Source organism: Artemia sp. Qi Xiang Cuo, chromosome 19 (genome assembly GCF_049724085.1).
Source record: "Artemia sp. Qi Xiang Cuo chromosome 19, ASM4972408v1, whole genome shotgun sequence".
Classification (NCBI taxonomy): Eukaryota; Metazoa; Arthropoda; class Branchiopoda; order Anostraca; family Artemiidae; genus Artemia; species Artemia sp. Qi Xiang Cuo.
In genome coordinates this window covers 29,003,961-29,021,054 of record NC_142812.1, presented here as the reverse complement: position 1 = coordinate 29,021,054, position 17,094 = coordinate 29,003,961, and the positions used below count along the sequence as shown (strand labels likewise).

The 17,094-nt window shown below is 37.5% G+C and overlaps 1 non-coding gene across 1 annotated transcript; it reads right to left on the bottom strand.

Moving 5' to 3' along the window:
- Window positions 1-12,943: 12,943 nt before the first annotated feature.
- LOC148940696 (U2 spliceosomal RNA) lies at window positions 12,944-13,137 on the bottom strand. The gene has a single exon (XR_016143421.1). It is a non-coding gene; the product is annotated as a U2 spliceosomal RNA (small nuclear RNA).
- Between the last annotated feature and the right edge of the window lie 3,957 nt (window positions 13,138-17,094).

Sequence of the window (17,094 nt, the reverse complement as noted above, 5' to 3'; positions counted from 1 at the left end):
AGCTGCCCACCTGATCAATCTTTTCATTACTTAACGTCACCTTTTCATCTTCACTTATTCCTAGCCTTAGTGACTTAGTCTTCTTAACATTAATTTTCAAACCAATTCTAGCACCCTGAACTTGCAAAACCTCTAAAAGTTTATTCAATTTGCTCACGCTTTAATCAAGGAGGCTTAAATCATCAGCGTAATCTAAGTCCAATTTATTTCACTCGTAATAAACTGGAAAAAAAAACAAAATGTTGCTTCGGTGAATAAAAAAAATACATTTAAAAAAAAAAAAAATTACTGTCCGCCGTAAAGCCTAAGATTCTGGGTGCTTTGGTCACTCGAACTTTGAACCCTGATGTGGGAAATCCTGCCGTACCCAGGATTTTTTTTTCGGAGGGGGTTTTACTCAAAAAAATCGGGGGGGGGGTCAACCCCTCCCCCCCCCCCTCTGGGTACGGCCTTGCCCCAGGGGGTCTTATTCCAGCTGCCGTAAAGGTTGGGCGATAGGCTTGCTATTTGTCCCTATAAAAAAAAAACCTCGACGACTTTTGCACCATCATTTGCTCTGCAGAATCTTTGTTCTTTTATCCCCCTTTGTTTCACCGCTTCGAAGATTACCGAAAAAAAATATTTTAGGTGGTCCCAAAAAGAGCCGAACCCGATTCCATGGCCGCCGTGCCTTTATAGTTACAAAAGAGGACTAATTTAAATCCTGTTGTTAGGAGTATTGATCTATCCTGGGCCAGGTTTAAAAACAAAACGGAGACATAATAAAGGAAAATACTTATTTATTTATTTATTTTATTCAATACAGGAGAAAGCCATAGGCTTGTCGCAATAATTATTTAATACAAAATAGCCAAAATTTCAGAGATTCCAACTAAAATTTTCCGTGGAACTTATAATTCGATTATTTAAATCATCGGTTCATATTCCATCTAAGGAGATTATTTCTCTGATCTTCAACACAAATCGTACTCAGGGACCTCTTTAATCGTTTTAAGAGATTAATTAAAAAAAAATTTCCGAAAAATAAGTTTTTCAAATAAAAGTAAAGTCCTTTTTAAACTTAAGCTCAGCAGATACAAATACTTGTTATAATTAAAACTCAAAACGACCAGAAATTATTATTAAAGAATAAATTAAATCCAAAATGAAAAGAAATTAAATAATCAATCATAGCAAAAAGCATACAACAAATAATATAAATGAATAAATAGATCTTAAAGCGAGTAATGCCTACATTGAATATAGAAATCAAGCTTAAAATAAAAACAAATATTTTGCTATTAAAGTATAAATGAAACTTAAAATGAACAGAAATTAAATAACAATCGATGCGAACAAACATACAATATATATTAATGTAAATGAATAAATAAATCTTAAAGCGAGTGAAACTTAAATTGAATATGCAAATCAAGTTTGGATCGAATAAAAATTACTACAAACAAGAGTTTGGGTATCGCCTCACTGTAGAAGCCTAAAACCTACTGCGTCATTGGCGCTTAAATGAAAACAATTCTTTCATTAATTAAGATTTTAGGGAATAAATATCAGCATATGTAGATTAAATTGACAATGCACATTTTTTTCAGTAAACTCATTTGAATTTTTTTTTTCAGTAAAGTAAAATTTATATTCTGGCTTTTAGAAAGCATAGGGGTTTTGAACCATATTCATATTAATTTGTGCTGGTTTTGAGTTTGACTCTAATATTTATTTTAATATTTGTTCGTTTTGGGTTTCATTTATTTATTGATACTGATTTGGGGTAGTTGTATGCTTGGTAGATTATATGATAGTCCGGACGCCAGGTGTTGAAAGTGTGAATCATACCACGACGGAATGGGACTGCTACGAGAATTAGCCTACCCTCCACCCCTTAAATTGACCATGCGGATTCAAAAATACCAATGGCACTTGCTTGCGAGGGGTGAAACACTCCGAAACTTGACATTTTATTATATTTTGGTGTTTCATGCAAGAAAATGCATGTTCTACAAAGTTTGAGATGCAGTTTTCCGCTCAAATAGAAATGCCTAGAAGCCATAGAATGTTTTCATAACAAACCAACACGATTAGTTAAAAAAAATGGCAAAACTATATGAGTCTTGAACAGTCTTGGAAAGTATAAACAAAATCAAATTGAATATTAGATATATAATGATATTAATTGTTGAAAGATCCATTAGTTCAAGATTTTTTTTCACTGTAATTTTATTTTCATTTTCAATGCTGTAAGAACTAGAAAATAATAAATTTGTAATATACGAGTAATTCGTTTTCAATTCGTTGACGCAGAAGGCTTTAGGTTTTTACAGTTAAAGAAGGGGGCAGTATCCAAATTTTGTTTGTAGTGAAACTATTTTTGTCTTGACTAATCTTGAAAAGAACTAATAAATTAAACTGAATATTTGATGCATAATGATATTAATTGCTAAAAGCTCATCAGTTCAAAATTTGACTGTAATTTTAATATTTATTTTCAATATTAAGTACAAAAGAAAACATTTGTAATATAATTCGTTTTCAGTAAAGCGCCAATGACGCAGTAGGTTTTAGGCTTCTGCAGTGAGGCGATACCCAAACTCTTATTTGTAGTTATTTTTATTCGATTCAACCTTGATTTGCATATTCAATTTAAGTTTCACTCGTTTTAAGATTTATTTATTCATTTACATTAATATGTATTGTATGTTTGTTCGCATTGTTTGCTATTTAATTTCTGTTCGTTTTAAGTTTCATTTATACTTTAATAGCAAAATATTTGTTTTCGTTTTAAGCTTGATTTTCATATTCAATCTAAGCATTACTCGCTTTAAGATCTATTTATTCATTTTTTATTATTACTTGTTGTATGTTTTTTGCTATGATTGTTTATTTAATTTCTGTTCATTTTGGGTTTCATTTATTCTTTAATAGTAATTTCTGGTCGTGTTTAGTTTTAATTTTTTAATTTTTTTTTAGCAGCATAACTTATTTTGAAAATTACCTTTAAGTTAAGTTTAAAAAAATATTTTTATTTAATTTTAATATAAATTATTTCTATTTATGTTTTTTTTAACAAAATCTTCAAGTTTTGATTGCATGGGGGGGGGGTGCTTACTGTCCGATTATTCTTGACTTTAAAAAACGGATCTAGAAATTTCAATTTAAATCGAATGAGGCTTTTTTCAAAGTCTATACGATTACCTCTTTGATAAAAACCTTGTATATGAACAATAGACAGCTTGCATAACTTGTGGACAGCGATTGACAACAATGAATGGATTTAAAAAAAGCTCCAATAAGGGGGTTTAAACCAGTTCACTTGCTGACACAAAGGGACCACGACTGTTTGGAATTGACCTTAATAGGATTTTGTGTGTCCTAGAAGTTTTACATCTATCTCAGTGTATCTATTTTAACCTTATAATTGGATAATTATAATAAATTCTCTATGTGCTCTTCCCAAGCAAAACCCCTTCACATAGGTTATAAACCACCTTTAATAATTTATGCCCCAGGACATAACTTACAACGACCACCCCCGGGCCCTGGTTAGCGGTGTCGACACCGGAGTTTTTTGTTATCAGAACTTTGAACTATTTTAACAAAATATCTATCTCAAAATTTTTATCTGATGCATTTAGGGCGTGGAAGAGGAGGGGGGCTAGTTACCCTCCAATGTCTTTTGAATCTTGAAAACTGGACAAGAACTTTCAATTTTCAGTCAAATGCGACCTCTCCAAAGTTTATACGAGCTCCCCTTCCATGAAAAATGATGAGATGGACTCGGAGCATCTTTAACTTTCGACCCTTGCCCTGAGGGCTGTGGGGGAGTTGTCATCCTCAAAGACCTAATTTCCAGAACTTAAAACTACGTTTAATAAATGGCTGTCTCAAAATTTTGATTGGATGTGTTTGGGGAAAAGGTGGGCGTGAGAAGGGGGTTAGTTACCCTCAAATCACTTTCGACTATTAAAAAGGGCACTAGCCCTTTGAATTTCCAATCGAATGAGCTTTTTTTGAAGTTTCTACGGCAGTGCCTTCTATAAAAACCTTATATGCCCCCAGGGCATAACTTAATACCCTTGCCCTGAGGGTTGTGGGGAATTTTCCTCCTCAAAAATATATTTTCTATCTGGAAATCAACTATGCTGAACAAAATGGCTATCTCAAAATTTTGACTGGATGTGTTTGGGGGAATGATGGGCGTGGAAGGGGGGCGGGCTAGTTGCCCTCCAATCACTTTTGACTTTTTTAAAGGGTGCTAGCCCTTTGAATTTACAATTGAATTAGCCTTTCTTGAAGTTTCTACGACAACACCTTCTATATAAATCTTATATGCCCCCAGGGAATATCTTACAACCCTTGCCCTGAGGGTTGTGGGGGAGTGTCCTCCTCAAAAACATATTTTCTATCTGGAAATCAACTACGCTGAACAAAATGGCTATCTCAAAATTTTGATTGGATGTGTTTGGGGAAATGATGGGCGTCGGTGGCGGGGGGGGGGGCCAGTTGCACTCCAATCACTTTCGACTATTAAAAAGGGCACAAGCCCTTTAATTTCCAGTCGAATGAGCCTGTTTTGAAGTTTCTATGACAGCACCTTCTATAAAAACCTTATATGTCCCCAGGGCATAACTTAAAACCCTTGCCCTGAGAGTTTTGGGGGAGTGTCCTCCTCAAAAATATATTTTCTATCTGGAAATCAACTACGCTGAACAAAATGGCTATCTCAAAATTTTGATTGGATGTGTTTGGGGAAATGATGGGCATCGGGGGGGGGTCTAGTTGCACTCCAATCACTTTCGACTATTAAAAATGGTACTAGCCCTTTAATTTCCAATCGAATGAGCCTGTTTTGAAGTTTCTACGACAACGCCTTCTATAAAAACCTTATATGCCCACAGGGCATAACCTAAAACCCGTGCCTCTAGGGTTGTGGGGGAGTCTCCTCCTCAAAAATATATTTTCTATCTGGAAATCAACTACGCTGAACAAAATGGTTATCTCAAAATTTATATTGGATGTATTTGGGGAATGATGGGCGTGGGGAGGGGGGGCTAGTTACACTCCAATCACTTTCGACTATTAAAAAGGGCACTAGCTCTTTAATTTCCAATCGAATGAGCCTGTTCTGAAGTTTCTTCGACAACGCCTTCTATAAAAACCTTATATGCACCCAGGGCATAACTTAAAACCCTTGCCCTGAGGGTTGTGGGGGAGTATCCTCCTCAAAATATTTTTTCTATCTGGAAATCAACTACGCTAAACAAAATGGCTATCTCAAAATTTTGATTGGATGTGTTTGGGTAATGATGGGCGTGGGGGGGGGTAGTTGCCCTCCAATCTTTTTTGACTAGTAAACAGGGCACTAGCCTTTTAATTTCCAATTGAATGAGCCTATTGAGAAGTGTCTACGACAATACACAGCATTCAAACCTTATATGGCCCCAGGGCTTAACTTAAAAACGTGTCTTACTGAGTTGCGGGGGATTATTTAACTCAAAAATGCATAGACTATCTTGGCATCAACACCACTGAACGATAGGCCCGTCTGACTATTTTGATCGGAGGTATGTAAGGACTTGATGGGCGTGGGGGGGGAGGGGGGCGACTAGCATTCTAAACCCATTCAACGATAAAGTAGGGAACTAATCCTTTAATTTTCAATTGAATGAGCCTGTTTTGAAGTTTCTACGACAACGCCTTCTATAAAAACCTTAATTGCCCCCCGGGCAAAACTTAAAACCATTGTCCTGAGGGTTTGGGGGGAGTATCCTCCTCAAGAATATATTTTCTATCTGGAAATCAACTACGCTGAACAAAATGGCTCTCTCAAAATTTTGATTGGATGTGTTTGGGGAAATGATTGGCGTCGGGGGGGGGGGCTTGTTGCACTCCAACCACTTTCGACTATTAAAAAGGGCATTAGCCCTTTAATTTCCAATCAATTGAGGCTGTTTTCAAATTTCTACAACAAAACCTTCTATAAAAACCTTATATGCCCCCAGGGCATAACTTAAAACCTTTGCCCTGAGGGTTATGGGGGAGTGTCCTCCTCAAAAATATATTTTCTATCTGGAAATCAACTACGCTTAACAAAATTTTGATTGGATGTGTTTGGGGAAATGATCGGCGTGGGGGCGGAGGGGGCCGAGTTAAAATCAAACCCCTTTCGATTAGTACTCAGAGCAGTAGCTATTTAATTTCCAACCGTATGGGCCTGCTGTGCAGTTTCTCTAACCACGCCTCCTATGAAAACCTTATATGCCCCCAGGTCATAACTTAAAACGCTTGCCCCGAAGGCTGTGGGAAATTGCCCATTTCAAAAACATATTTTCTGTCTGGGAACCCAATATATGATGCATAATAGCTGTTTCCATTCTATGACTGGGGGTTATTGGTGGCTTGATGGGCGTGGGGGGGAGGGGGCTAGTTGCACTCTAATCACTTTCGACTATTAAAAAGGGCACTAGCTCTTTAATTGTCAATCGAATGAGCCTGTTTTGAAGTTTCTACGACAACGCCTTTTATGAAAACCTTATATGTCCCCAGGTCATAACTTATAAGCCCTGCCCTGAGGGTTGTGGAGGAATGTCCTCCTCAAAAATAGTTTTTATATATGAAAATCAACTATGATGAACAAAATGGCTGTCTCAAAATTTTGAGTGGATGTGCTTTGGGAAATGATGGGCGTCGGGGGGGGGGGGCTAGTTGCCCTCTAATCATTTTCGACTATTAAAAAGGGCATTAGCCCTTTAATTTCCAATCGAATGAGCCTGTTTTGAAGTTTCTACGACAAAGCCTTCTATAAAACCTTATATGCCCCCAGGGCATAACTGAAAACCCTAACCCTGATGGTTCTGGGGGAGTGTCCTCCTGGAAAAAATATTTTCTATCTGGAAACCAATTACGCTGAACAAAATGGCTATCTCAAAGTTTTAATTGGATGTGTTTAGGGAAATGATGGGCGTGGGGGGGGGGGCAGGGGGCCTAGTTACACTCCAATCACTTTCGTTTATTAAAAATGGCACTATCCCTTTAATTTCCAATCGAATGAGCCTTTTTTGAAGTTTCTACGACAACGCCTTCTATAAAAACCTTATATGCCCCCAGGGCATAAATTAAAATCCTTGCCGTGAGGGTTTTGGGGGAGTGTCCTCCTAAAAAATATATTTTCTATGTGGAAATCAACTACGCTGATCAAAATGGCTATCTCAAAATTTTGATTGGATGTGTTTTGGGAAATGATGGGTGTCGAGGGGGGGGGGGCTAGGTCCCCTCTACTCAATTTTGACTAATAAAAAGGGCTCGAGTCCTTGAATTTCTAATCGATTGAGCCTGTTTTAAAGTTTCTACAACACCGCATTCTAATAAAAACCTTATATGCCCCCAGGGCCTAAATTAAAACCCATACCCGAAGGGTTCTGGGGGAGTGTCCTCCTAAAGAATTATATTTTCTATTTGGAAATCAACTAAGCTGAATAAAATGGTAATCTGAACATTGTGATTGGTTGTGTTTGTGGAAATGATGGGCGTGTGGGGAGGGGGGCTAGTTACACTCCAATTACTTTCGACTATTAAAAAGGGCACTATCCCTTTAATTTCCAATCGAATGAGCCTGTTTTGAAGTTTCTATGACAACGCCGTCTATAAAAACCTTATATGCCCCAAGGGCATAACTTAAAACCCTTGCCCCGAGGGTTGTGGGGGAGTATCCTACTCAAAAACATATATTCTCTCTGGAAATCAACTACGCAGAACAAAATTGCTCCCTGAAAATTTTTATTGGAGGTGTTTGGGGGAATGATGGGCGTGGGGGGGGGGGGGGGGGCTAGTTGCCCACCAATCATTTTCGACTATAAAAAGGGCACTAGAACTCTCGATTTCAAAGTTACACTAGTTACACTCCAATCACTTTCGACTATTAAAAAGGGCACTAGCTCTTTAATTTCCAATCGAATGAGCCTGTTCTGAAGTTTCTTCGACAACGCCTTCTATAAAAACCTTCTATGCACCCAGGGCATAACTTAAAACCCTTGCCCTGAGGGTTGTGGGGAGTATCCTCCTCAAAATATATTTCCTATCTGGAAATCAACTACGCTAAACAAAATGGCTATCTCAAAATTTTGATTGGATGTGTTGGGGAAATGATGGGCGTGGGGGGGGTAGTTGCCCTCCAATCCTTTTTGACTATTAAAAAGGGAACTAGTCTTTTAATTTCCAATCGAATGAGCCTGTTTTGAAGTTTCTACAACAACGCCTTCTATAAAAACCTTATATGCCCCCAGGGCATAGCTTAAAACCCTTGCCCTGAGGGTTGTGGGGGAGTGTCCTCCATAAAAATATATTTTCTATCTGGAAATCAACTACGCTGAACAAAAGGGCTATCTGAAAATTTTGATTGGATGTGTTTGGGGAAATGAAGGGCATCGGGGGGAGGGGGGCTAGTTACACTCCAATCACTTTCGACTATTAAAAAGTGCACTAGCCCTTTAATTGTCAATCGAGTGAGCCTGTTTTGAAGTTTCTACGACAACGCCTTCTATAAAAACCTTATATGCCCCCAGGGCATAACTTAAAACCCTTGCCCTGAGGGTTTTGGGGGAGTATCCTCCTCAAAATATATTTTCTATCTGGAAATCAACTACGCTGAACAAAATGGCTATCTCAAAATTTCGTTTGGATGTGTTTGGGGAAATGATTGGCGTCGGGGGGGGGGGGCAAGTTGCACTCCAAACACTTTCGAATATTAAAAAGGGCACTAGCGCTTTAATTTCCAATCGAATGAGCCTGTTTTGAAGTTTCTACGACAAAGCCTTCTATAAAAACCTTGTATACCCCCAGGGCATAACTTAAAACCCTTGCCCTGAGGGTTGTGGGGGAGTGTCCTCCTCAAAAATATATTTTCTATCTGGAAATCAACTACGCTTAACAAAATTTTGATTGGATGTGTTTGGGGAAATGATCGGCGTGGGGGCGGAGTGGGCCTAGTTACACTCCAATCACTTTCGACTATTATAAAGGGCACTAGCCCTTTAATTTCCAATCGAATGAAACTGTTTTGACGTTTCTACGAGAACCCCTATTATAAAAACCTTATATGCCCCCAGGGCATAACTTAAAACCCTTGCCCTGAGGGTTCTGGAGAAGTGTCCTCCTCAAAAATATATTTTCTATCTGGAAATCAACTACGCTGAAAAAAAATGGCTATCTCAAAATTTGATTGGATGTGTTTGGGGAAATGATGGGCGTGGGGGGGGGGGCTAGTTACACTCCAATCACTTTCGACTATTAAAAAGGGCAATAGCTCTTTAATTTTCAATCGAATGAGCCTGTTTTGAAGTTTCTATGAAAACACCGTCTATAAAAACCTTATATGCCCCCCGGGAATAACTTAAAACCCTTGCCCTGAGGGTTGTGGGGGAGTATCCTCCTCAAAAATATATTTTCTATCTGGAAATCACCTACGCCGAAAAAAATGGCTATCTCAAAATTTTGATTGGATGGGTTTGGGGGAATGATGGGCGTCGGGGGGGGGGGGGGCTAGTTGCACTCCAATCATGTTCGACTATTAAGAAGGGCATTAGCACTTTAATTTCCAATCGAATGAGCCTGTTTTGAAGTTTCTACGACAAAACCTTCTATAAACCTTATATGCCCCCAGGGCATAACTTAAAACCCTTGCCCTGAGGGTTTTGGGGGAGTGTCCTACACAAAAATATATTTTCTATCTGGAAATCAACTACGCTGAACAAAATTTTGATTGGATGTGTTTGGGGAAATGATCGGCGTGGGGGGGGGGGCCGTCCGCCTAGTTACACTCCAATCACTTTCGACTATTAAAAAGGGCACTAGCCCTTCAATTTCCGATCGAATGAGCTTTTTTTGAGGTTTTTCGAAAACACGGTCTATAAAAACCTTATATACCCCCATGGCAAGGCTTACTCCCCCTTCACTGAAACTTGGGGGAGAGTGTACCCCTCAAAAATATATTTTCCATCTTACAATTAACTACAAATACCTCGTTAGCTACCTCAGTAGTCTGAGTTGACCTGTTTGGGGGAAAGATGGGTGTCGAGGGGGGGGGGGCTAGTTGCCCTCCAATCACTTTCGACTATTAAAAAGGGCACTAGCCTTTTAATTTCCGATCGAATGAGCCTGTTTTGAAGTTTCTACAACAACGCCTTCTATAAAAACCTTATATGCCCCCAGGGCATAAATTAAAACCCTTGCCCTAAAGGTAGTGGGGGAGTGCCGTCATAAAAAATTATATTTTCTAATATGTAAATCAACTACGCTGAACAAACTGGAAATATGAACATTGTGTGTGTTTGTGTTGGGAGAAATGTGGGGCATGGGGGGGAGGAGGACTAGTTAAACTCCAATTACTTTTGACTATTAAAATAGGCAGTAGTCGTTTAATTTCCAATCGAATGATACTCTTTTGAAGTATCTACGACGACGCCTTCTATAAAAACCTTATATGCCCCCAGGGCATAACTTAAAACCCTTGCCCTGAGGGTTGTGTGGGAGTATCCTACTCAAAAACATATTTTCTATCTGGAAATCAACTACGATGAACAAAATGACTATCTCAAAATTTTTATTGGAGGTGTGGGGGGGAATGATGGGCGTGAGGGGGGGGGGCTAGGTGCCTTCCTAACATTTTTTACTATTAAAAAGGGAACTAGAACTATCGATTTTAAATTGAATGAGTCCCCTTTGCATTTTATACGACGACCCCTTTCATGTGAATTGCCTCTAGGAAAAAAAATAATAATAATAATAAAACATTGGAGCCGTAATGGCCTTTACTTTAGTCAACGCTACAGCGTTGCCTCTGATCTCAACTCTTGTTCGAGTATTGCATGTTTCTATTTCAATAATTTTAACTTTACTTCAAGTTCTGAATTCGTTGCCTCTTCTTTAAGGTAGAGCGGCTTCCTTATTTCTTTCTTTTAGACTTTTCAACCATTCTTGCGGATAGGTTGAAGGTTTCCTTATGCCATCTTGGGAGAGGTCTTCTTTTGTTTTTTGATTCTTTTTATAGCGGCTTGGAGGCAATTTGTAAACATCTTGGCAGCGTTTTTCTCGCCTTTATGTTTATTGCCCTTTGCTCTGTCTTCTGGATTTGGATCCTGGTAACCTATGGAAAAGCTGATGTCATACACTGGGGCTGAGACCACACACGAAGACTCTTTGTTGTTTCTTTGCTATTGCTATTTTCTATTTATGCTACTGTTGCTGCTACTGAGACTAAGGGTATAAAGATGAAACTCTTAGAGAATGTTTGGGGAGATGTTGAACTAAATCAAAACACACTATGTGAATGCAGAATATCATTAGGGTGCAACCCAGCAATATCCCAGGAATGGCCTAGAGTATTAAGTGAAACTTTCAGGGCATATTAGGGGGGGAGGGGTGTTGAACAAGCCAAAAGGCATTATATTCATATTACTACTACTCCAAATGATACTACTACTACTATAAGAACTGCTACATGTACTACTACTGAAGCTAATGGTATTAAGGTAAAACTTTAAGGGAATGTTGATTGGGGTGTTGAACTAAATCAATCCACGTTATGTTGATGCAGGTTATTAGAAGGCCGTAACAGTTATATCTCAGGAACATCTTAGAGCGTTAAGTTGAAAATTTCAGTACTATACATGTTGACGGGGATGTTGCAGCAACTCAAGGGTACTATATGCATACTACTAATGCTACTGATAAGGGTAAGGGCGATAAGGATAAATTTTCAGGAAATACTGAGATGGATGTTGAATTAAGTTGAGACACACTATGTGCCTGCAGGCTATCAAAAGGGCTTATCAGAAATATCTCAAGAACACCTTATAGCTTAGAGCATTAGATAGAAACTTTCAGGGCATGTTGAGGGGGATGCTGAACTAATAAAGTATGCTAGGTGCCTACTAATACAATGACTATTAGTAGTAGTAATACTACTGCCATTAGTACTACTATTCTAAGGCTAATGGTGTTAAGGTGAAACTTCGAGGGACTGCTGTGAGGGATTTTGGACTAGATCAAAACACATTATGCGCATGCAGGTTATCAAAAGATTGCATCAGCAATATCTCAGAAACTGCTCAAAGTATTAAGTTGATCTACCAGGGCTTGAAGAGGGGATACTGAACTAGACCGAAAGGCAAAACGTGAATACTCTTACTGCTATTTCTACCTGTACTATTACTGCTATCTCTACTACTTCTCCCAACACTCCTACTATTACTTCTGCTATTGTGACTGCTGCTAATGCTAAAGGTATTAAGTAAAACTTTCAGGGCAAGATGAGAATGTTATTGAATTAAACCAAAAACACACTATGTGCATTCAGGTAGTGAAATGGCACATCAGCATATCTAAGGAAATACCTAATACTAAGGAGTATTAAGTTGAAGTTTTCAGGGCATTTTTTTTGGGGGGGGGATACTAAACTGCATAAAAACATACTATGTATATGTGGATTATCAAAGAAGTGTAGCCTATTAACAATATTCCAGCAAAACTCAAACTTTAGGGTATTAAGCTAAAACTTTCAGAGCTACTACCACTTTTGCTACTATTGAACTAAATCAGAATAGTTTAAGTGCATCCAGGTTGTCAAAATGGCGTAGGCGGGGAATTTTAGGACTGGAATAGAGTGTAAAGTACAAACTTTCAGGTAAACTTTATGTTGCTTTAAAACTAAATCAAAATTCACTATATGTAGGCGGGTTGTCACTGAGGACGTATTGGCAGTATCTCAAGAATGGCTGAGGGAATTCAGGTGAAACCCTCAGAGCTACTGCTATTACTGTTATTTTTTTTAATGACAAAATGTGATTTTCAAATTATTCAAAGACTAGAAAGCTACAAGGGTGGTGTCTGTTAAATTTAAAAAAAACCGTATTATTCGCGAATTTGAATCGAGTTCATCAGCTTAACTTTTCCCTCGAAAGGGTGCGCCGATATCCCGGAGGTATTGCACTACTAGGTTAACGCGTGGAGGGAGCGGAGCTAGCCCCGACATCCCTCCGATTTACTAAAGTCAGTTTAATATTCGGGGTCCCGTGTAGGGACCGTATCAGATATTAAGCTGATAAGAACAAATACTACACTTTGACCTTAGCCAAAAGGGCGAGAAGCGATAATTACGTAGGGATTGTTAAAGATATTATAAGAATATGAGTAACAAAGTTCGTCGCAAGTTTAATTTTGCTTGCAATACTTCAATAACATTCAATTAACTTATCAGTTCGTCTTAAGATTTTTCTAAATGTTATAAATCATTTCCCATCACATGAAAGTTCATTTTGAAATTTCGATGGGAAACAAAAAATTTTCTAATCAAGACTTGGACAAAATTTTCATTTTTAAAACTAGATTAGCTGTAAGTTATAGTCCAGCTCATAGGCTAAAGTGGAAAAGATCACATCGGAGATCTCGGAATTTTAGCTGATAATAGTCGGAACTAGCATTGATGAATGGCGTCAATTCACGGTAATTATGGGGGGGGGGTGCACAGAAAAGCATTTTTCAAAATCCAGAGAGGAGAGTTTTGTTGTGCTTTCAATTTCTTTAGCAAAAATACCCAGGAAAACACGCCCCTTTTCAATGAAAATATTACGAAAATATTTTTTTTTTAATCTAGGGGTTGCAGGTAAACAGATCTTGCAGAGAGGATGCCAAATCCCCCAATGAACACAACTGATATTGATCAATGGCGTCAATTCACGGAAATTAGGCGGGCAAGGCGGTATCCGGGATGAAGGGTAGAACCCCTCTCCTCCCCAAAATTTTTGTCTGACTCGTAAAAACGTAGCAAAGATGTTAAACAAATAGTAACAAAGATGTGGAAGATATAGAGTATTCGCGGAACTCTCTCATATACTTGGGGTTTTAGGCACAATTCTTCCAATGTATTTCAAACATGTGAATTTATCAAGAAATTAATCAAGAAAATGCAAAGTATCATTTGCAAACAAAGTATCAGATATTAACACAAGTGCTGCGTACAACGTATCATTTAAAGTAAATCAATCATCGGGTCTCTTTTGGCACTGAGTGTTAGTGCTGTCGAGACGGAAGCCAACCCTTAAAAGTGGAAAAGTGCCTTCGAGGCCCAGACAATATTTATTTTTTTTAGACAAAGAGAGTTTCCCTGGAAATAAAATTTACATTTACATATTGCGCAATTTTTAGACTACCAAAAGAATAGAAAGTTTATAATAACAGTGTATAGAGAGAAAAAAGTTAAAGTAAAATTAGTAAAGTTAAATCTTTTAGCAAAACTAATCAGCTAAATAAGTAAGCTAGTACTGATAACCTACCACAGGCGCGTACGTAGAACAAAATTGCTTTGATAGCCTTCACCGTTCTGAGCGCCTAGCAGAGAGATAGGCTGTAACAATAAAGCAGGTATCTACAAAGAAATTTTTTCGTGCGTACTGCTTTTCTTCGCAAGTCCCTCTTCCGAACAAAAGTTCTGGACACGGTCCTGGGAGGGGGGGGGGGTCTTCACAATCCAGGGAGGGGAAATTTGTTGCGTTTTTAATTTCTTTAACAAAAATACGAAAAAAAAAACAACCCCTTTTGGAATGATAATACCATGAAAAGATTTTTTTCATTTAAAGGGGGGGAATATTTTGTAGGAAAAATCCCCCCCTAATTGAAGCTACTGGTATTGATATATGCTAATTAACAATAATGCAATTTATATTGTGAGATCATTAAATTTGCTCCAAATACGGACACAGAAGCTGGATTTTTAATCACCCCAAGCAGAACTCATAGCAACAAAGCAGTGAAAATTTATCCTTTAAGTAGTATTTATCCTTTTCCTTCTTCATTTACTTAATGATTCTATATTTCTACCTTGTTACTAACAGTTTAGCCAGAAGACTGTATTGAAGAATAGATGGTCTTCAAGTATAATTCCAGTTTTATAATAGAATTTGAGCAAAAACTTATCAAAGCACCCTAAGCTTTGATCCCTAGAAAATCAACAAAAAATGACACAAAGTTCTTAAAGATGGACTTGAGTTAGAAAGACTTAGTGGAAACAAGGTGGTACGAGGGAAGTTGAATTCCAAGACGGTAGTTTCTTTTGACTTTTTCAAGTGAAGAATATCAATCTTCATGGACATGTAGCCTACTAGTTTTTTTTTCGTCTAAAACCGATTTTTTTTCTGTCTCAAAAAGATTATTTTAGATAAGTGTTTTAAATACTTGTCTAAAAAGTATTACTATAAAGAGTGTCGATATTACATTTCCGCTAATTCATAACCGGAAAGTTTTCATTTTTTTAAACAGTTTTTTTAGCCTTAGAAATGAGTGTGAAATTTACACAATGATTTAGATGACAAACTTTTGCGCCTTTAAAAAGAACGCAGCACCTAATTGGTCCCTAGTATAATATATATAGCCCGTAAAAAACAAATAGTTTTTGAACTACAATCTTTTTTGACATCATAACTCTGTTTCTCTGTGGTTAAACTAAGTTCTGAAAAGATAAAGGTAAGTTGTATCTAATTTATTTGTTCTTTTCTCTGTGAAATTCTAAACCCAGGCGTATACTACGGAAGTAGATAATTTCGGAGACCACGAAGAAGGACCTTGACCAAGAGACAGCCATAGGGAAATATTTATTAAAATTATTAAAAAGTGAAGCTTTGAATGGATTGGAGTGGATAAAGAGCGTACGCAGCTATTTTGGCCTCAGGTGGCTTAGCGCTGCAGTGAGCTTTTAGTAGTAGTATTCTGTGGTTTTCCAACCCATGGATAATGTTGATTGAACCCTTTATATCCCAATCAGGCTAAATCTCGCAGGCTAAGCGAGGGCCAGTGTAAGAAAAAAAATCTGCAATCCTTCTAGTGATCTAAATTAGAGAAAATAATTCGATATATGTAAATATATTTATTAGACTCTATATTAATATCAACCAAATATAGAAATATTTCGAAAACAGTCACTTGAAACGCATACAATATATATATCTTTTGAACACAATCAACAATCTTTTTTTTTAGATTTTCTCGTTAGGATAAAAAACTATAGGCAAAAATAGAGCTACTGCTCAGCCATTTAGCAATAATTAACTAATCAGTCTATCATTTGGTGAATGAGGATCAAGCTGTTCAAAATTGTACACAACAGGCTCAGTAATTCAAGTATTTTTAAGTTAATGAACAGCCTGTCTCAAAACAGCTGCTACACTCAAGTTAGTCTTAATTATAAACAATGTGTTTTGGTAGAACTAAAATCGCGGTCCCTTTTCATCTGTGTTTATATTCCTACTTATTTTTATGTTTTTCCCTACTAGGTGTCGTATATTAGTTTTCTGCAATATGCTGCTTTTTACTAATTTCTACTAACTTTTTACTGCTTTTTACTTTGTAAAGGGAAAACTAACATGTACTGCTTTAACTTTCCTCGACCTTGAGCTTAAGTTTATACTTTAATACGCAGCAGCATCACTTGATTTTCAAACAGGCAACTTTTCCTGCTTCTTTGGGGAGTTCCACTCTTTTAGTGTTTTATGCATGTCTTGTTTCTTATTTGTCTCTTTTCCATGAAAAGAAATTGCAATTTACTCAATCTCTCCTCCCCCTCCCTTTTTTTTACTTTTTAGATCGTTCAGGTCGGCCGGTGATGGCCAAAACCTCAGATTATCGACAAACGTGGCTTCAAATTTCAAAGCAAAAATGACACAAACTCGTTAAGATTAAGGGTACAGACAATCCTAGGGGCATGAAAAAAGAATTTTTAACTGTGATATTAGGAAGAGTATTCAAAAATTACCTAATTTGAGATATACAAATTACTATTTCCGTGGAAAAAAAACCTGCAGCCTATTCTAGAGGGTACGAGAGCGTATCATGAGATACAAAGTGGGATTCATTTCGAAAGAAGTGGGAAACTCTTCTAATAGATTAAGAATTAATATTTTCTCATTTAAGTATAGATAACAATCTGATTTTTTTTGTCAAAAAGGATCCCCCTCTCACAAAGATCAGAGTCTTCTCTGTTTTAGTGGGCACAAGACTACGAAAATTGTCTCTAATCTTAACAAATTACTGATTGTCACCATTGCCCGGTTTGACCCC